The 20,891-nt window shown below is 47.4% G+C and overlaps 2 non-coding genes and 5 pseudogenes across 2 annotated transcripts; all 7 read left to right on the plus strand.

Moving 5' to 3' along the window:
* The first annotated feature begins 6,755 nt into the window (after positions 1–6,755).
* Positions 6,756–6,875, plus strand: LOC141268035 (5S ribosomal RNA; annotated as a pseudogene).
* A 941-nt stretch (positions 6,876–7,816) lies between these two features.
* On the plus strand, positions 7,817–7,935 carry LOC141266847 (5S ribosomal RNA). The gene has a single exon (XR_012320868.1). It is a non-coding gene; the product is annotated as a 5S ribosomal RNA (ribosomal RNA).
* Positions 7,936–8,556: 621 nt separating this feature from the next.
* On the plus strand, positions 8,557–8,676 carry LOC141268784 (5S ribosomal RNA; annotated as a pseudogene).
* A 5,702-nt stretch (positions 8,677–14,378) lies between these two features.
* LOC141270057 (5S ribosomal RNA) lies at positions 14,379–14,498 on the plus strand (annotated as a pseudogene).
* Positions 14,499–15,441: 943 nt separating this feature from the next.
* On the plus strand, positions 15,442–15,550 carry LOC141270164 (5S ribosomal RNA; annotated as a pseudogene).
* A 607-nt stretch (positions 15,551–16,157) lies between these two features.
* Positions 16,158–16,277, plus strand: LOC141268572 (5S ribosomal RNA; annotated as a pseudogene).
* Positions 16,278–17,219: 942 nt separating this feature from the next.
* On the plus strand, positions 17,220–17,338 carry LOC141270431 (5S ribosomal RNA). The gene has a single exon (XR_012321667.1). It is a non-coding gene; the product is annotated as a 5S ribosomal RNA (ribosomal RNA).
* The last annotated feature ends 3,553 nt before the right edge of the window (positions 17,339–20,891 follow it).

Below are 20,891 nucleotides of genomic sequence, written 5' to 3' on the forward strand. Positions count from 1 at the left end.
TCTACAGTACAAATGTCACAATGCCAAGTTAATTCCGCATGTGTCAACCACCTAAATCTGCAGGGGGTTGAATACTACTTGTAGGCACTTTAATACCTAATTATGTATTATAATTTCCTCAGAATTAAATATATTTTTGTACCTTCACATAAAGAAACATTTTTTTTTTCAAACATACAAACATACGAGGCCTCTGTCATATCAATCACACTTAGCAGCTGCTGATTTACTCATCTGTCACCTTCACTCTGACATTCACAGATCTGTTCAACTCAAACATTCCACATATGAAGTTTTAGATATATATATATATATTTAACCCAAAATTGTTGTATCCCAATTTATTAATGCGCATTGCCATATCAATTGAATATCTTTATATTTATATACTGGATTTTGGCTGTTGGAGCTGAAAAGAGGACATCGGTAAACCAGGGGAGGAGTCCTGAGGAGATAATTTGCATATTCCCACTGCATTTTGGGGTAAGTGAAGAGTCTCCGCGAGCTCAAAGAACACTGGATTTTGGCTGTTGGAGCTGAAAAGAGGACATCGGTAAAGCTTTTTTTTTAAGCTTTTTTCACTGTTTTCAGAACATTAACAATAAGAACATGGAAGAGTCCAGGAGCTATTTGGTGAGCTGCATATCCTGCTACATGTTCACAGACTTGCCAGTGGAAAAGCCAAACTTCACATGCCAGAAATGCAAGCTTGTGTCCCTGTTGGAGGAAAAGTTGCGAAATCTAGAAGAGAGGTTAACTACCTTGAAAATCATTAAGGAAGGTGAAGAGTTCTTAGACAGAGCAGAATTATCTCTTCATGATTCAGAAGGAGAAGAAATTCGAACTGCACCTGACGAAACAGAGGAATGGAAGCATGTGACCCACAGAAGCAGGAGGATCGAGAGGCAGTCAGCACAGATACTGCTCAGGAACCAGTACCAGGCTCTCACGCAGGAGAACCATGAAAAAATACAGCAAAATAAGACTTTGCCAGCAATGAATAACCTTGTAAGCCCTCAGAATCCTCCTGGATGGAAAAAGAAGAATGTTGTGAAGAAAAAACGGAGAGTGGTGGTCATGGGGGATTCCCTGTTAAGAGGAACAGAGGCCGCTATCTGCAGACCAGACATAACCTCAAGAGAAATGTGCTGTCTTCCAGGAGCAAAAATTAAAGATGTGTCTGACAGGATATCAAGATTCTTCAGACCTACAGATCACTACCCATTCCTGCTACTACATGTGGGGACAAATGACACGGCAAGAAAGGACCTGTAAACCATCTGCAGTGACTTTGAAGACTTAGGCAAGAAAGTGAAAGAATTGGGAGCGCAGGTGGTCTTCTCATCCATCCTCCCAGTGGATGGCCATGGAACAATGAGGTGGAATAAGATTCTACAGGTGAACAACTGGCTACGTCGATGGTGCCGTCAACAAGGATTTGGATTTCTGGATCACGGAATGAATTACCTATACGATGGACTACTTGCTAGAGATGGGGTGCACCTTACGAAGACTGGAAAACATGTATTTGGAAGTCGCCTTGCTACACTCATCAGAAGAGCTTTAAACTAGAACAATGTGGGAAGGGAAGCAAAAGGCCAGAAAAAGCCATACAGCTGACAAATACTATTGAGATCTCTGCTACTGGAAGTGGAAAGGAAGAACAAAGACAAAACAATTTAAATAATAAAAATATGGGAGGAAGAGAAACCAATCACAAACTAAAATGTTTTTATACAAATGCACAAAGCATGAGCAACAAACAAGGAGAATTGGAACTAGATGAAGGAATTGAGGGTAAACTGATTAAATTTGCTGATGACACAAAGCTAGGAGGGATAGCTAATACTAGAGAAGAGAGAGAGAGGATTCAAAAAGACCTAAATAAACTGGAGCAGTGGGCAGCAACCAACAGAATGGTTTTTAACAGGGAAAAATGCAAAGTACTACATCTGGGCAATAAAAAATGAAAAAAGCATATACAGAATGGGAGGAATAGAGCTAAGCAACAGTACATGTGAAAAAGACTTAGGTATACTAATAGATCATAGACTTAACATGAGTCAACAGTGTGATGCAGCAGCAAAAAAAGCAAATACAATTCTGGGATGTATTAACAGAAGCATACAGTCTAGATCACGTGAAGTCATTATCGGTCTTTACTCCTCTTTGGTCAGACCTCATCTGGAATAATGTGTACAGATTTGGGCACCACATTTTAAAAAAGACATAGACAAACTGGAGCAAGTTCAGAGAAGAGCGACCAGAATGGTGACTGGTCTGCAAACCATGTCCTATGAGGAACGGTTGCAGGATTTGGGAATGTTTAGCTTGCAGAAAAGAAGACTGAGAGGAGACTTAATAGCTGTCTACAAATATGTCAAGGGCTGTCACATTGTAGAAGGATCATCTTTATTCTCATTTGCACAAGGAAAGACTAGAAGCAATGGGATGAAACTAAATGGGAGGAGACACAGATTAGATATTAGAAAAAGCTTTTTGACAGTTAGGGTGATTAATGAGTGGAACAGGCTGCCACGAGAGGTGGTGAGTTCCCCTTCAATGGACGTCTTCAAACAGAGGCTGGACAGACATCTGTCTGAGATGATCTAGTGAATCCTGCTTTGAGCAGGGGGTTGGACCAGATGACCAGGAGGTCCCTTCCAACTCTACCATTCTATGATTCTATGATTCTATTTCTTTGAATATTCCCCAAGTACATATTATATAATATGAGAGTAAGTCACTGGAATTTCAGACACTTGAAAAAACTCTTGTCTTAGATTCTTTTTTCACTGGCTGCCCGGTCTTAAGTTACATCAGTTGAAAATAGAATGAATGGGATCCTATACTATTAGCTCAAAGTTCAAAGGCCACAGCTGTCACACGTCATGCTGTAAAGATACTTTAATTTGCACGAACACTTCATGCACAGAAAATATTAGCAACACAAAAGAATTAATAAGTATTACATATATATTATAGTTCAACTAGATATATTGTTATTATTTTAAATTGTTATACACATAAAATCATGCAATTTTTTCACTTCCTGTGTGAATAAAGAAATAAATCCATTTTAGAGTTCTTTGATCAAATCCTGCTTTGGAATGAAAACTCTAAGGAAATATAAGAAAATAAAATTAAATATCAAATTCATACAGAAACAGAATTATTTAAATATCTTATACATATATTGGTTGGTTCTAATGTAATTCAAAATATTGCTACTTAAATTTATATATATGAAGTTCTAATTTATTAATTAATATATATATATATATTTTATAAACGTATATATAAATACAATTATACGCAATCTCTACTTAGACAAGTGTATATATATATATATATATATATATATATGAACCATTAGAAACTATGTAACTACAATTTTACTGTATAAGATTATAAATAAATATTGAGACATTGTATTACATTTTGATACAACATTATAATTACAGTTTTTCCTTAGCCACTCCCTAAACCAAATCTTCTGTCTCTCTCAAATATCTCCAGGAACGCCCAATTTAGGAAAGACATTTTTCTATCCTTCAAAACCTCAGAGAACTGCCTGTTCTTCTGTCCACATTCCATGACGTCACTGTGAGTTGGTCGTCTCACCTGTCTCTGTCCATCAGTTTCAGCCATTTTCCTTTTTAGAGAATCACAGTTCTGACTGAGAATTAACTCATTCTGTGGAGAGATGGATCTTTGCACTGGCTGATATGGCTTATAACATATATGAAATCTTCTTCGTATTTGATAGAGTTCACTATGGGGATGACTCAGTCTAGGAGAGTTTGATATTGGCTTTTGGTAAGATTTTATCTTTCCTGGTTTTATAAATTTAGCTTGATTTATTTTCTTTTCACGATTCTCATGTTTTCTAACAAAATCCAGCATCTGCGCACATTCAAATAATGAATTTTTTTGTGATGCCATAACTTGGGAAACTGAATTTAGGAATTTGAATTTTTGTACAAAAGTTGTTATCATATGTTGTACTTTTCCATTTTTGATGAGAGCTTTGTACAGCCGCTCAAATATGGACATGAATGTATATGTACATTCCTTCCTACCAATCCTTAGTTTCTGCAGATCTTCTATTTTGGGAAAATCCTTTGTGACACAATAAATCAAATATCTTAATCTGTCCGAATCATTTTCCCATCCATTAGGAGAGTCATTTTCACAGGGCATTAAATGTAAACGTCTGGACAATGTCACAGGAATCCATATTTTAAATAATTGATTCCTCTCCTCATTGGATAAATCAAACGTATCAGAGAAGCTCTCAAATGTCTCTGAATTTCTACAGGCATGGATTTTGACATCATATTTTGGCATGATTTTGTATAATTTCAGCAAATTTTTCCTCATTTTAAATTGGAGTTGAGCCTGGGTAATTCCAGAATTCTCTGATATTTTTAGTGGCTCTTGTACGTCCGTTCCTCCTACGTCACTCAAGTCTCCTCCCACATCACCTAGTATGTCGGTTTCTCGTATGTCAGTCATGTCTCCTCCCATGTCAGGTTTCTGTATGTCCGTCTCTTGGTCAGACCCAAGGTCACCTTCAGTTACAGACACGTGTCTTACTTCTTGTTCATTTTCCACATTACAGTCAGAATCAGTATCACCGTCTGACACTTCTACACTATTTTCCTGCTTAGAAATCTCTAAAACAAGACTATGGAAAAAATCTACCAAATGTAGAATATTTCTCAATTTCTGTTTGTCTCTATTTACCAATTTAGAAGTTAACTGTAAATTCTGCAATTCACATTCTTTGTATAAACTGAGCCACAAAACTTCTATGTCATCTCCTACATTAACTTTGAAATTAATATTACTTTGTTTAGCAAAAGAAGAAATTATATCCATATTTTGCTTACCTTAAGATTCCTTGGCTTCTCTTTATCAGCACGTCCTGTCTTCAGTTTGTCTGATTCTTTTCCTGTGTTATTCTGTTCCTTGTTAGTACCTATTTTTCCTGTCTTTCCTCAGTCTGTAGGTCCTTTCTGCTTCTCGTGACAAACTAGTGAATTTACTGACACGTGAACAACAGCTGTTCAGCTCGTCAGGACTCCCCCCTTGTTCACGGAAGAAATTCACTTACTTAATTTAAAAAACAAAAAAACAGGACTGGCTGGCTCACCATTGTAAAATAATACTCTTCCTGTATTATTTTTTTCTACTGAGGACTTCTCAAAGTATCAATATCACGATATTCTTATAAAAAAGTGTATCTATTTATTCTTGGATTGTCCATTAAAAAGAATCAGATTGCAGCAGGTACATACAATAATTAGTTATAAAGTAATTGTCCATTTGTCCATAATTAGTTTAATTGTTGAGATTCACCCATCTTTCCTTGGATCCTGGCTGGTAAATCATGTCTTTGTCCAGCATGTGTCCAGACCTACATGTCATCTGCTTCTCAGCATGAAGATTCTGTGTCTTGTGGGGTGGGCAGAGCAAGAGAGCCCTCCCTTTCTGTACCATGGCCTTTTATAGCCAGTCGTATGGACACCTGTTCTACATATGGTAGTGAACCAAAAATACACACACAAATAGCGCATGTCAACTAGACACGATGGCTGAGGCATAGAACTCAGAAAAATGATTATCGATTAACATTCCAAATGAATTTCCATAATTAACCATTTAACAGAGACCGCCTGGGAATACCAGGTGCTGTAGGCTTTTGCTTTTTCCTTCCTTCCACCAGCAGGGGGCACTCTCTTCTATGCCTTTTTTCCATTCCCTTTCACAAGTGCACACATTCATTCTCTTTTCTTTTTTTCATTTGCTTTCTCTCTTGCGCTATTTCATCTCTGCAAAATACCAGCATCCTTCTGATCACCGTGGGCCTCCAGCATTGTTGCTTCTTTACTTTTAATACTAGGCTCCTTTTCACCAGGACCAGCGTCTCCCAAGTGGCTGGAGGCAACCACCGGTAACCCCAAGCAGAAGACCTTTGCAGGCAACACGACCCTCCCCCCTGAAGAGCAGCTCAATGTCACTGGCAACCATCTCACCCTCTTCCTTCATTCACCCCTGGACGTCTCGCTCCGCCCCCAAGTTACGGGTCCAGCTTGCTCTTTCTGTCACATTACCGCGATGAAGGGTTTAGCCTGCAGGAGACCCTGCGCCGAGACATTTTTGAAGACACCTGATGCGGCGGGTGAATCACTGCTAAACAAACCACACCTGTAGGGATGGCACAGCCTTTGCATGGACCCTTCGGAGCCCGCCCCGTCACGGCCAGAATGCTCTCCACCAAGCGTGTTACAACTCTCCTGTTAGTTTTTTTTTAGTTTGCTGGTCACATGACCATTTTGCCTATTTAATCCGGCTCCGCCCACCTAGCTTTGCTGGACTTCATTTGTATTTACTACTGTTGAGCTAGCTTGTTGCTCTGTTGCCGTTCTCTGTTAGTTTTGCTAGGTCTTCTGACCCCTATGCCTTTTTGTTGTATGTTTGTCTTTGACTGCTACTATTTCTGCTAGGAGGTGTCCAACTTTTCCCAGTCCCTAGATCTTGTAGGGATCCCTCCCTCACATCTATAGGTCTGCGTTCAGACTAGCCGAGGACTTTAGCGGGTCTGATCGCAGGATCAGGTTCCCCGTTACATCGTAGGGATCTAGCTTAGTTCTATTGTAGGGATAGATCTCCTTTCTTTCCTTAGTCTCTGTAGCAGATCATAACAAAGCGATCCTGACAAAGGCTGGCCGGGCGATGGAACGAGCAGCGTCTACTGGCCATACCACCTTGGATGCGCCTGATCTCGTCTGATCTCAGAAGCAAAGCAGGGCTGGGCTCGAACAGTACTTGGATGGGATACCTCCTGGTAACACCGGGTGCTGTAGACCATTTTGATGACGTTTTGCCCTACTGCCCAGCTCGGCTAGCATGGAACGGCGCCTTGCCGGACACCGACCTTAAGTAACTTAGATGATGGAAGCCCCAAGGTCTCTGAGCCAGTTGGCAGCTAAGTAGGCTACCCCGCCGCCCTTCACGCAGGCCTGACACCGAGCTCCTTGCCACGGCTAGGAGTGCTTATTGACTCCGCAGCTCGCCGTGTGGAAATGATGGCGTTAAAAGCACCCGGGGCCGTAAAGGGGCCAGGCTTTCAGCAGGTGCCCAGGGAAGGTTTTGGATGCCGGCCATCTAGCGAGGTCCAGCAGAAGTAACATGTTTCTCTGCAAAGAAGCTTGTGTAACCAAGCCAGACGGCTGACAAAGAGCTAACCTCAGTGCAAGGAAGGCAAGGAAGGTGCGGAAGGAATTGGGGAGGGGGGGTGATTCCTGCTAGGGCCCTGAAATCATAAAACAGGCAGGAGAGTCTGATGCATGGTGATGGAGAGGTTGTGGGGGCAGATAGTGGTTTTGTCACGTGCGAGCACGTGTGCATGCTAGCTTGTGTGTGAGAGTGCGCTTCCTAGGTGTGCCGCGCTGCAGACAGTCAAAGGGATTGTTCCCTTTCATTAAAAGTTAATCCCCGGCTGCAGGCTATTACAAAGCAACTAACCGCTCTCTACTCACCCTACCCGGGTCTACCGGTGAGTCTCGCCTCTGCTCCCGGCCTGTGGCATTGGCTGCGAAGCTGACGTTCCGTCGACAGCGCTGCAGCCGATCAGTGAGTTCAGCGGCTCTGAGTGGGGCCTTCTGTCTACAAGACCTTTTAAGGAAGCCAGCAAAAAAAATTGAAGAGAAGGGAAAGCACAAAAGGACCTGGTCTTGCTGAGCACTGGAAAGGGCAGCCGGCAGCCAGCATTCAAAGTAGAAAAGCAGCAAGTGAGAGGCTTGTCTCTGCCTATGGCCACACCACCCTGAACACGCCCAATCTCGTCTGATCTCAGAAGCTAAGCAGAGTTGGGCCTGGTTAGTACTTGGATGGGAGACCACCTGGGAATACCAGGTGCTGTAGGCTTTTGCTTTTTCCTTCTTTCCACCAGCAGGGGGCACTCTCTTCTATGCCTTTTTTCCATTCCCTTTCACAAGTGCACACATTCATTCTCTTTTCTTTTTTTCATTTGATTTCTCTCTTGCGCTATTTCATCTCTGCAAAATACCAACATCCTTCTGATCACCGTGGGCCTCCAGCATTGTTGCTTCTTTACTTTTAATACTAGGCTCCTTTTCACCAGGATCAGCGTTTCCCGCGTGGCTTGAGGCAACCACCGGTATCCCCAAGTAGAAGACCTTTGCAGGCAACACGACCCTCCCCCCTGAAGAGCAGCTCAAAGTCACTGGCAACCATCTCACCCTCTTCCTTCATTCACCCCTGGACGTCTCGCTCCGCCCCCAAGTTACGGGTCCAGCTTGCTCTTTCTGTCACATTACCGTGATGAAGGGTTTTGCCTGCAGGAGACCCTGCGCCGAGACATTTTTGAAGACACCTGATGCGGCGGGTGAATCACTGCTAAACAAACCACACCTGTAGGGACGGCACAGACTTTGCATGGACCCTTCGGAGCCCGCCCCGTCACGGCCAGATTGCTCGCCACCAAGCGATCCTGAGAAAGGCTGGCCGGGCGATGGATCAAACAGCATCTACTGGCCATACCACCTTGGATGCGCCTGATCTCGTCTGATCTCGGAAGCAAAGCAGGGCTGGGCTCGGACAGTACTTGGATGTGATACCTCCTGGGAACACCGGGTGCTGTAGACCATTTTGATGACGTTTTGCCCTACTGCCCATCTCGGCTAGCATGGAACGGCGCCTTGCCGGACACCGACCTTAAGTAACTTAGATGATGGAAGCCCCAAGGCCTCTGAGCCAGTTGGCAGCTAAGTACGCTACCCCGCCGCCTTCACGCAGGCCTGACACCGAGCTCCTTGCCACGGCTAGGAGTGCTTATTGACTCCGCAGCTCGCCGTGTGGAAATGATGGCGTTAAAAGCACCCGGGGCCGTGAAGGGGCCAGGCTTTTTAGCAGGTGCCCAGGGAAGGTTTTGATTGCCGGCCCCCTAGCGAGGGCCAGCAGAAGTAACATGGTTCTCTGCAAAGAAGCTTGTGTAACTAAGCCAGACGGCTGACAAAAAGCTAACCTCAGTGCAAGGAAGTCAAGGAAGGTGCGGAAGGCAAGGAAGGTGCGGAAGGAATTGGGGAGGGGGGGTGATTCCTGCTAGGGCCCTGAAATCATAAAACAGGCAGGAGTGTCTGACGCATGGTGACGGAGAGGTTGTAGGGGCAGATAGGGGGTGTTGTCACGTGCGAGCACGTGTGCATGCTGGCTTGTGTGTGAGAGTGCGCTTCCTAGGTGTGGCGCACTGCAGACAGTCAAAGGGATTGTTCCCTTTCATTAAAACTTAATCCCTGGCTGCAGCCTATTAGAAAGCAACTAGCCGCGCTCTACTCATCCTACCCGGGTCTACCAGTGAGTCTCGACTCTGCTCCCGGCCTGTGGCATTGGCCGTGAAGCTGACGTTCCGTCGACAGCGCTGCAGCCGATCAGTGAGCTCAGCGGCTCTGAGTGGGGCGTTGTGTCTACAAGACCTTTTAAGGAAGCCAGCAAAAAAATTGAAGAGAAGGGCAAGCACAAAAGGACCTGGTCTTGCTGAGCACTGGAAAGGGCAGCCGGCAGCCAGACGTCAAAGTAGAAAAGCAGCAAGTGAGAGGCTTGTCTCTGCCTATGGCTACACCACCCTGAACACGCCCGATCTCATCTGATCTCGGAAGCTAAGCAGGGTCAGGCCTGGTTGGTACTTGAATGGGAGTCTGTAAAATAATACTCTTTTCCTGTATTACTTTTTTCTACTGAGAACTTCTCAAAGTATCAATATCACGATATTCTTATAAAAAAATGTATCTATTTATTCTTGGATTGTCCATTAAAAAGAATCAGATTGCAGCAGGTACATACAATAATTAGTTATAAAGTAATTGTCCATTTGTCCATAATTAGCTTAATTGTTGAGATTCACCCATCTTTCCTTGGATCTTGGCTGGTAAATCATGTCTTTGTCCAGCATGTGTCCAGGCCTACATGTCATCTGCTTCTCAGCATGAAGATTCTGTGTCTTGTGGGGTGGGCAGAGCAAGAGAGCCCCCCCTTTCTGTACCATGGGCTTTTATAGCCAGTCGTATGGACACCTGTTCTACATATGGTAGTGAATCAAAAATACACACACAAATAGCGCATGTCAACTAGACACGATGGCTGAGGCATAGAACTCAGAAAAATGATTATCGATTAACATTCCAAATGAATTTCCATAATTAACCATTTAACAGAGACCGCCTGGGAATGCCAGGTGCTGTAGGCTTTTGCTTTTTCCTTCCTTCCACCAGCAGGGGGCACTCTCTTTTATGCCTTTTTTCCATTCCCTTTCACAAGTGCACACATTCATTCTCTTTTCTTTTTTTCATTTGCTTTCTCTCTTGCGCTATTTCATCTCTGCAAAATACCAGCATCCTTCTGATCACCGTGGGCCTCCAGCATTGTTGCTTCTTTACTTTTAATACTAGGCTCCTTTTCACCAGGACCAGCGTCTCCCGGGTGGCTGGAGGCAACCACCGGTAACCCCAAGCAGAAGGCCTTTGCAGGCAACACGACCCTCCCCCCTGAAGAGCAGCTCAAAGTCACTGGCTTTCAGCAGGTGCCCAGGGAAGGTTTTGGATGCCGGCCGCCTAGCGAGGGCCAGCATAAGTAACATGTTTCTCTGCAAAGAAGCTTGTGTAACCAAGCCAGACGGCTGACAAAGAGCTAACCTCAGTGCAAGGAAGGTTATCCTTATCCTCTCTTGCTGACAACTTTATCTTCCAAAAGGTAGGGGAGAAAACAAGGGGATCTGCTACTTTGGATCTAATCCTTATAAACAGGGAGGAAATGGTTGAGGAGGTAAAGGTGGCTGGGACCCTAGGAGGCAGCGATCATGCTATTATAGAATTTTGGATAACTAGAGGAGGAAGACATGTGAAGACTCAAACTTCAAGGTTAGATTTTAGAAAGGCAGATTTTAAGAGACTCAGAAAGAGAATAGGAATGATCCAATGGCTGGATGTCCTTAAGGACAAAAATGTCCAGGAAGGATGGGAAATTTTTAAAAATGAGATTCTCTAAGCACAATCGTTAACAATCCCAAAAAGTAGGAAGAATGGGAAGCATTTAAGGAAACCAGGATGGATGAACACAGAACTTAAACACATGCTAAAAAGAAAGAAAGAAATGTTTATTAAATGGAAAGAGGGAGGCATATCTAAAGAAGATTATAATGCAGTCTGCAGATCCTGCAGGGCACGTATCAGGTTAGCTAAAGCTGACAATGAATTAAGGCTTGAAAGAGATGTCAAAAGCAATAAAAAAGGATTTTGGGGGTATGTCAAAAGTAAAAGAAAAGTCAAAGATGCTATAGGATTTTTACAGGATGAAAATGGAGAAATGGGAAGAGAGGATGCAGAGAAGGCCGAACTTTTTCATTCCTATTTTGCATCTGTTTTCTCTCAGAAAGAAAATTTAACATCAACTGATCTTCACTGTCCTTTTAAAGGAATAGAGGAATCCAAGTTATCTGTAAACAGAAAGATTGTGAGGGAATATTTAGCTAACATAAATGAGTTCAAGTCTCCAGGTCCAGATGAATTACACCCCAGAGTACTGAAGGAGATCGTAGAAGAAATTTTAGAACCACTCTCCATAATCTTTGAAAATTCTTGGAGAACAGGAGAAGTCCCATAAGACTGGAGAAGAGCAAATGTTGTTCCTATCTTCAAAAAGGGGAAGAAGGTGGACCCAGGGAACTATAGGCCGGTGAGTCTGACTTCTATACCAGGAAAGATCTTTGAACAAATTATTAAACAACATGTATGTAAGTACATGGATAAGAATGAAGTGATTAACCAGAGTCAGCAGGGGTTTGTAACTAACAAGTCATGTCAGACTAACTTAATTTCCTTCTATGACAGAATCACTGACTGGGTGGATCAGGGAAATGCTGTAGATATAGTATATCTTGACTTCAGCAAAGCATTTGACAAAGTATCTCACACCATCCTAATTGAAAAAATGACCAAGTATGCAATGGACCAGGCAACTGTTAGGTGGATTCATAACTGGCTTAGTGATCGGACTCAAAGGGTGGTTGTAAATGGCTTCACATCCAGCTGGATGAATGTCTCAAGTGGGTTACCACAGGGCTCCGTCCTGGGACCTGTATTGTTCAACATCTTTATCAATGATTTAGATGAAGGAATTGAGGGTAAACTGATTAAATTTGCTGATGACACAAAGCTAGGAGGGATAGCTAATATTAGAGAAGAGAGAGAGAGGATTCAAAAAGACCTAAATAAACTGGAGCAGTGGGCAGCAACCAACAGAATGGTTTTTAACAGGGAAAAATGCAAAGTACTACATCTGGGCAATAAAAATGAAAAAAGCATATACAGAATGGGAGGAATAGAGCTAAGCAACAGTACATGTGAAAAAGACTTAGGTATACTAATAGATCATAGACTGAACATGAGTCAACAGTGTGATGCAGCAGCAAAAAAGGCAAATACAATTCTGGGATGTATTAACAGAAGCATACAGTCTAGATCACGTGAAGTCATTATCGGTCTTTACTCCTCTTTGGTCAGACCTCATCTGGAATACTGTGTACAGTTTTGGGCACCACATTTTAAAAAAGACATAGACAAACTGGAGCAAGTTCAGAGAAGAGTGACCAGAATGGTGACTGGTCTGCAAACCATGTCCTATGAGGAACGGTTGCAGGATTTGGGAATGTTTAGCTTGCAAAAAAGAAGACTGAGAGGAGACTTAATAGCTGTCTACAAATATGTCAAGGGCTGTCACATTGTAGAAGGATCATCTTTATTCTCATTTGCACAAGGAAAGACTAGAAGCAATGGGATGAAACTAAATGAGAGGAGACACAGATTAGATATTAGAAAAAACTTTTTGACAGTTAGGGTGATTAATGAGTGGAACAGGCTGCCACGAGAGGTGGTGAGTTCCCCTTCAATGGACGTCTTCAAACAGAGGCTGGACAGACATCTGTCTGAGATGATCCAGTGAATCCTGCTTTGAGCAGGGGGTTGGACCAGATGACCCAGGAGGTCCCTTCCAACTCTACCATTCTATGATTCTATGATTCTATGAAGGCAAGGAAGGAATTGGGGAGGGGGGGGTGATTCCTGCTAGGGCCCTGAAATCATAAAACAGGCAGGAGAGTCTGACGCATGGTGACAGAGAGGTTGTAGGGGCAGATAGGGGGTGTTGTCACGTGCGAGCACGTGTGCATGCTGGCTTGTGTGTGAGAGTGCGCTTCCTAGGTGTGGCGCGCTGCAGACAGTCAAAGGGATTGTTCCCTTTCATTAAAAGTTAATCCCCGGCTGCAGGCGATTAGAAAGCAACTAACCACGCTCTACTCACCCTACCCGGGTCTACCGGTGAGTCTCGCCTCTGCTTCCGGCCTGTGGCATTGGCCGTGAAGCTGACGTTCCGTCGACAGCGCTGCAGCCGATCAGTGAGCTCAGCGGCTCTGAGTGGGGCGTTGTGTCTACAAGACCTTTTAAGGAAGCCAGCAAAAAAATTAAAGAGAAGGGAAAGCACAAAAGGACCTGGTCTTGCTGAACACTGGAAAGGGCATCCGGCAGCCAGACTTCAAAGTAGAAGAGCAGCAAGTGAGAGGCTTGTCTCTGCCTACGGCCACACCACCCTGAACATGCCTGATCTCATCTGATCTTGGAAGCTAAGCAGGGTTGGTACTTGGATGGGAGACTGCCTGGGAATACCAGGTGCTTTAGGCTTTTGCTTTTTCTTTCCTTCCACCAGCAGGGGGTACTCTCTTCTATGCCTTTTTTCCATTCCATTTCACAAGTGCACACATTCATTCTCTTTTCTTTTTTTCACTTGCTTTCTCTCTTGCGCTATTTCATCTCTGCAAAATACCAGCATCCTTCTGATCACCGTGGGCCTCCAGAATTGTTGCTTCTTTACTTTTAATACTAGGCTCCTTTTCACCAGGACCAGCGTCTCCCGCGTGGCTGGAGGCAACCACCGGTAACCCCAAGCAGAAGACCTTTGCAGGAAACACGACCCTCCCCCCTGAAGAGCAGCTCAAAGTCACTGGCAACCATCTCACCCTCTTCCTTCATTCACCCCTGGACGTCTCGCTCCGCCCCCAAGTTACGGGTCCAGCTTGCTCTTTCTGTCACATTACCGCGATGAAGGGTTTAGCCTGCAGGAGACCCTGCGCCGAGCCATTTTTGAAGACACCTGATGCGGCGGGTGAATCACTGCTAAACAAACCACACCTGTAAGGACGGCACAGCCTTTGCATGGACCCTTCGGAGCCCACCCCATCACGGCCAGATTGCTCGCCACCAAGCGATCCTGAGAAAGGCTGGCCGAGCGATGGATTGAGCAGCGTCTACTGGCCATACCACCTTGTATACGTCTGATCTTGTCTGATCTTGGAAGCAAAGCAGGGCTGGTCTCAGACAGTACTTGGATGGGAGACCTCCTGGGAACACCGGGAGCTGTAGACCATTTTGATGACGTTTTGCCCTACTGCCCAGCTCGGCTAGCATGGAACGCCGCCTTGCCGGACACCGACATTAAGTAACTTAGATGATGGAAGCCCCAAGGCCTCTGAGCCAGTTGGCAGCTAAGTACGCTACCCCGCCGCCTTCACGCAGGCCTGACACCGAGCTCCTTGCCACGGCTACAAGTGCTTATTGACTCCGCAGCTCGCCGTGTGGAAATGATGGCGTTAAAAGCACCCGGGGCTGTGAAGGGGCCAGGCTTTCAGCAGGTACCCAGGGAAGGATTTGGATGCCAGCCGCCTAGAGAGGGCCAGCAGAAGTAACATGTTTCTCTGCAAAGAAGCTTGTGTAACCAAGCCAGACGGCTGACAAAGAGCTAACCTCAGTGCAAGGAAGGCAAGGAAGGTGCGGAAGGAATTGGGGAGGGGGGGGGGTGATTCCTGCTAGGGCCCTGAAATCATAAAACAGGCAGGAGAATCTGACGCATGGTGACGGAGAGGTTGTAGAGGCAGATAGGGGGTGTTGTCACGTGCGAGCACGTGTGCATGCTGACTTGTGTGTGAGAGTGCGCTTCCTAGGTGTGGCGCGCTGCAGACAGTCAAAGGGATTGTTCCCTTTCATTAAAAGTTAATCCCCGGCTGCAGGCTATTAGAAAGCAAGTAACCGCACTCTACTCACCCTACCCGGGTCTACCGGTGAGTCTCGCCTCTGCTCCCGGCCTGTGGCATTGGCCGTGAAGCTGACGTTCCGTCGACAGCGCTGCAGCCGATCAGTGAGCTCAGCGGCTATGAGTGGGGCCTTCTGTCTACAAGACCTTTTAAGGAAGCCAGCAAAAAAATTGAAGAGAAGGGAAAGCACAAAAGGACCTGGTCTTGCTGAGCACTGGAAAGGGCAGCCGGCAGCCAGATGTCAAAGTAGAAAAGCAGCAAGCGAGAGGCTTGTCTCCGTCTAAGGCCTCACCATCCTGAACACACCTGATCTTGGAAGCTAAGCAGGGTCGGGCCTGGTTAGTACTTGAATAGGAGACTGCCTGGGAATTCCAGGTGCTGTAGGCTTTTGCTTTTTCCTTCTTTCCACCAGCAGGGGGCACTCTCTTCTATGCTTTTTTTCCATTCCCTTTCACAAGTGCACACATTCATTCTCTTTTCTTTTTTTTCATTTGCTTTCTCTCTTGCGCTATTTCATCTCTGCAAAATACCAGCATCCTTCTGATCACCGTGGGCCTCCAGCATTGTTGCTTCTTTACTTTTAATACTAGAACCAGCGTCTCCCGCGTGGCTGGAGGCAACCACCGGTAACCCCAAGCAGAAGACCTTTGCAGGCAACACGACCCTCCCCCCTGAAGAACAGCTCAAAGTCACTGGCAACCATCTAACCCTCTTCCTTCATTCACCCCTGGACGTCTCGCTCCGCCCCCAAGTTACGGGTCCAGCTTGCTCTTTCTGTCACATTAACGCGATGAAGGGTTTAGCCTGCAGGAGACCCTGCGCCGAGACATTTTTGAAGACACCTGATGCGGCGGGTGAATCACTGCTAAACAAACCACACCTGTAGGGACGGCACAGCCTTTGCATGGACCCTTCGGAGCCCGCCCCGTCACGGCCAGATTGCTCGCCACCAAGCGATCCTGAGAAAGGCTGGCCAGGCGATGGATCGAGCAGCGTCTACTGGCCATACCACCTTGGATACGCCCGATCTCGTCTGATCTCAGAAGCAAAGCAGGGCTGGGCTTGGACAGTACTTGGATTGGAGACCTCCTGGGAACACTGAGTGCTGTAGACCATTTTGATGAAGTTTTGCCCTACTGCCCAGCTCGACTATCATGGAAAGATGCCTTGCCGGACACCGACTTTAAGTAACTTAGATGATGGAAGCCCCAAGGCCTCTGAGCCAGTTGGCCGCTAAGTACGCTACCCCGCCGCCCTTCACGCAGACCTGACACCGAGCTCCTTGCCACGGCTAGGAGTGCTTATTGACTCCGCAGCTCGCCGTGTGGAAATGATGGCGTTAAAAGCACCTGGGGCCGTGAAGGGGCCAGGCTTTCAGAAGGTCCCCAGGGAAGGTTTTGGATGCCGGCCGCCTAGCGAGGGCCAGCAGAAGTAGCATGGTTCTCTGCAAAGAAGCTTGTGTAACCAAGCCAGACGGCTGCCAAAGAGCTAACCTCAGTGCAAGGAAGGCAAGGAAGGTGCGGAAAGAATTGGGGAGGGGGGGTTTTTTCCTGCTAGGGCCCTGAAATCATAAAACAGGCAGGAGAGTCTGACGCATGGTGACGGAGAGGTTGTAGGGGCAGATAGGGGGTGTTGTCACGTGCGAGCACGTGTGCATGCTGGCTTGTGTGTGAGAGTGCGCTTCCTAGGTGTGGCGCGCTGCAGACAGTCAAAGGGATTGTTACCTTTCATTAAAAGTTAATCCCCGGCTGCAGCCTATTAGAAAGCAACTAACCACGCTCTACTCACCCTACCCGGGTCTACTGGTGAGTCTCGCCTCTGCTCCCGGCCTGTGGCATTGGCCGTGAAGCTGACGTTCCGTCGACAGCGCTGCAGCCGATAAGTGAGCTCAGCGGCACTGAGTGGGGCGTTGAGTCTACAAGACCTTTTAAAGAAGCCAGCAAAAAAATTGAAGAAAAGGGAAAGCACAAAAGGACCTGGTCTTGCTGAGCACTGGAAAGGGCAGCCGGCAGCCAGACGTCAAAGTAGAAAAGCAGCAAGTGAGAGGCTTGTCTCTGCCTATGGCCACACCACCATGAACACGCCCGATCTCGTCTGATCTTGGAAGCTAAGCAGGGTTGGGCCTGGTTAGTACTTGGATGGGAGACCACCTGGGAATACCAGGTGCTGTAGGCTTTTGCTTTTTCCTTCCTTCCACCAGCAGGGGACACTGTCTTCTACGCCTTTTTCCATTCCCTTTCACAAGTGCACACATTCATTCTCTTTTCTTTTTTTCATTTGCTATCTCTCTTGCGCTATTTCATCTCTGCAAAATACCAGCATCCTTCTGATCACCGTGGGCCTCCAGCATTGTTGCTTCTTTACTTTTAATACTAGGCTCCTTTTCACCAGGACTAGCGTCTCCCGCGTGTCTGGAGGCAACCACCGGTAACCCCAAGCAGAAGACCTTTGCAGGCAACACGACCCTCCCCCCAGAAGAGCAGCTAAAAGTCACTGGCAACCATCTCACCCTCTTCCTTCATTCACCCCTGGACGTCTCGCTCCGTCCCCAAGTTACGGGTCCAGCTTGCTCTTTCTGTCACATTACCACGATGAAGGGTTTAGCCTGCAGGAGACCCTGCGCCGAGACATTTTTGAAGACACCTGATGCGGCGGGTGAATCACTTCTAAAAAAACCACAGCTGTAGGGACGGCACAGACTTTGCATGGACCCTTCGGAGCCCGCCCCGTCACGGCCAGATTGCTCGCTTTTATGCACACGCCCGGACTGACTGGCGTGTGCGGGAGTAGTGGTTCCACTGGACCATGAACCGGAGAGTGCCTGGAGGGGCGTGACTAAATATCTGGCCGATCCGACCAAGGTGGCACGACGGCATACAACGCCAGTGCACCAAGGAGAAACCGGGCAGAGGGACCAGGTGCTACTCCAGGTCAAACTCTGGACACGGGGGTTGACCCACACAGGGATTACTGGAACAGGCAGGTTAGGCTGGCACAGACTGGTGGATATAAGCGAACACGGCAGGTATGCAGAAGGGTGGATACAGGCGAGTATGCAGGCGGGGAGGTACTGGCCGAAAGGACGGGCTGGAGCACAGAGAGGACAAGACCCAGTACAGACTGGGTCACAGAAACAGAACCGCAGATGCGGTAGCCAAACACAGCAGAGAGGGAATGCCCGAAGCGGTGGGCAAGAGCAGAGCAGGACGGGACTGCCGGAGCAGCGAGCGCAAGCAGAGCAGGACAGGACTGCCGGAGCAGCGAGCAGATGCAGAGCAGGACGGGACTGCCGGAGCAGCGAGCAGAAGCAGAGCAGGACAGGACTGCCGGAGCAGCGAGCAGATGCAGAGCAGAAACCGCAGGAGTGGCAAGCAAGGCAAGAGCAGAGTGGAAACCGCAAGAGCGGCAAGCTAAGCAGGAGCAGAGCTGAAACCGCAGAGCGGTAAACAAGGCAGGAGCAGAGCGGAAACCGCAGAGCGGTAAACAAGGCAGGAGCAGAGCGGAAACCGCAGAGCGGTAAACAAGGCAGGAGCAAAGCGGAAACCGCAGAGCGGCTAAGTAGGCAGGAGCAGAGAGGAAACCGCAGAGCGGCAAACAAGGCAGGAGCAGAGCAGAAACCGCAGGAGCGGCAAGCAAGGCAAGAGCAGGGCAGAAACCGCAAGAGAGGCAAGCTAAGCAGGAGCAGAGCGGAAACCGCAGAGCGGTAAACAAGGCAGGAGCAGAGCGGAAACCGCAGAGCGGTAAACAAGGAAGGAGCAGAGCGGAAACCGCAGAGCGGTAAACAAGGCAGGAGCAGAGTGGAAACCGCAGAGCGGCAAACAAAGCAGAGAAGGGGGGACAGGGCTCTGTTCACACGGAACAGACAGGAAGAGAAAGGCAGAGCCAGATACCCACAGGGTACTTGCAGTGAAGTAGCGAGTGGATCACAAACTCACAAACGGGAGTACAGAGACAACAAGCAGGAGTTAGGTATGAGTTCAGACTCTGCAGAAAAAGGAAGGGAACGGACATAGAGGCAAAACAGGTAAAGGATAGGAGAGAGTTCAGACTGGAACTGAGTGTACGGAGGAGACCGACACTGCAGCGGGATACAGGAGCGGGTCTGGGAATACGGCCCCCAGAGAGGCGGGACGAACAGGCAAGGAGCGTGTTCAGACAGGACAGACAAGATACAGGAGCGGGTCTAGGTAATCGCTCCCTAGAAGGCGGGAGGAACAGGCTAGGAGCGTGTTCAGACAGGACTGGAAATACAGCCTCCAGGAGAGGCAGCAGGCAAGAGTACACAGACAGGACTCAGTTCAGAAACGGGAACTGATACCGCAAGGCAGGAGACATAGACAGGACTCAGTTCAGACACGGGAACTGATACCGCAAGGCAGGAGACATAGACAGGACTCAGTTCAGACACGGGAACTGATACCGCAAGGCAGGAGACAAAGAACGGGACCTGGCACCTTCAGAGTGCAAGCACACACTGAATGAAACACTATGCTCAGGCAGGGATAGATGGGAGCAGCTGAGCTATATACCAGGTGACAGACAGCAATAGGCTGAGGACGCACAAGGGGTGTGACCCACAGCAGGTACAAAAAGCAGGAAGTGATCGGGCGCCGCCCTTAAGCAGCAGAAACAGACACAAACAGACAGCATGGAGGGAAGCCAGAGAGACATTCTGGACAGGAGATCAAGTGCGCGCTCTTGCACAGTGGGAGATGGACCACTATGCAAGGACGCCGCCAGGTATGTTACAGTACCCCCCCCCTTACGCCCCCTCTTCTTCAGGCCTGCCAGAATCTCCCGCAGGGAATTTGAGGGCCAATTCTTCCCTTCGAAGAGATCACTTCCACTGTCCACCGGAAAAACTGGTCTCCTCTGGGTAGCTAGGATGCTACCTCCCATCCAGCCACCCTTAGCAACAGACGAAATGAGTGGAGTACCAGGAACAGCACACAAGGAAGTCTCACTCCACATACTTTCAGGTGGCATCCCAGAGGGTACAGGAGACAACTGGAAGTCCTCCACCGGGTTGGAGGGGGACAGAGACTTTGGGGTAATCTCTGCTTCGAGGTACATCTTGTCAAGCTCACAGGAAGAAATAGACGGGTTATCAGGTACAGGATGAGGAAAAGTCACTGCCTCTTTGTTATCTGGTGGTACCCCGGAGGATTCAGGAAACAACTGGAGGTCCTCCGCCGGGTCAGAAGAGTGCAGAGGCTCAGAGAAAACATCTGCTTCAGAGTACACAAGGTCGGACTCACTGGACGAAGCAGGCGAGGTATCGGGTACCGAGTATAGGAAAGTCTCTGTCCATTCACCACCAGGTGGCACCCCGAAGGGTTCTGGAGACAACTGTCGGTCCTCCGCCTGGTCAGAGGGGTGTAGAGACTCACGGGTAACCTCTGCTTCAGAGTACACTAGGTCGGACTCACTGGACGAAGCAAGCGAGGTATCAGATCCAGGATATAGGAAAGTCTCTGTCCATTCACCACCAGGTGGCACCCCGAATGGTTCTGGAGACAACTGGAGGTCCTCCGCCTGGTCAGAGGGGTGTAGAGACTCATGGTTAACCTCTGCTTCGGAGTACACTAGGTTGGACTCACTGGACGAAGCGAGCGAGGTATCAGGTACAGAGTATAGGAGAGTCTCTGTCCTTTCGCTACCAGGTAGCACCCCGAAGGGTTCAGGAGACAACTGGAGGTCCTCCGCCTGGTCGGAGGGGTGTAGAGAC

Source organism: Phyllobates terribilis, unplaced genomic scaffold, assembly GCF_046119375.1.
Source record: "Phyllobates terribilis strain yellow unplaced genomic scaffold, ASM4611937v1 Scaffold_4__5_contigs__length_816908805, whole genome shotgun sequence".
NCBI lineage: Eukaryota > Metazoa > Chordata > Amphibia > Anura > Dendrobatidae > Phyllobates > Phyllobates terribilis.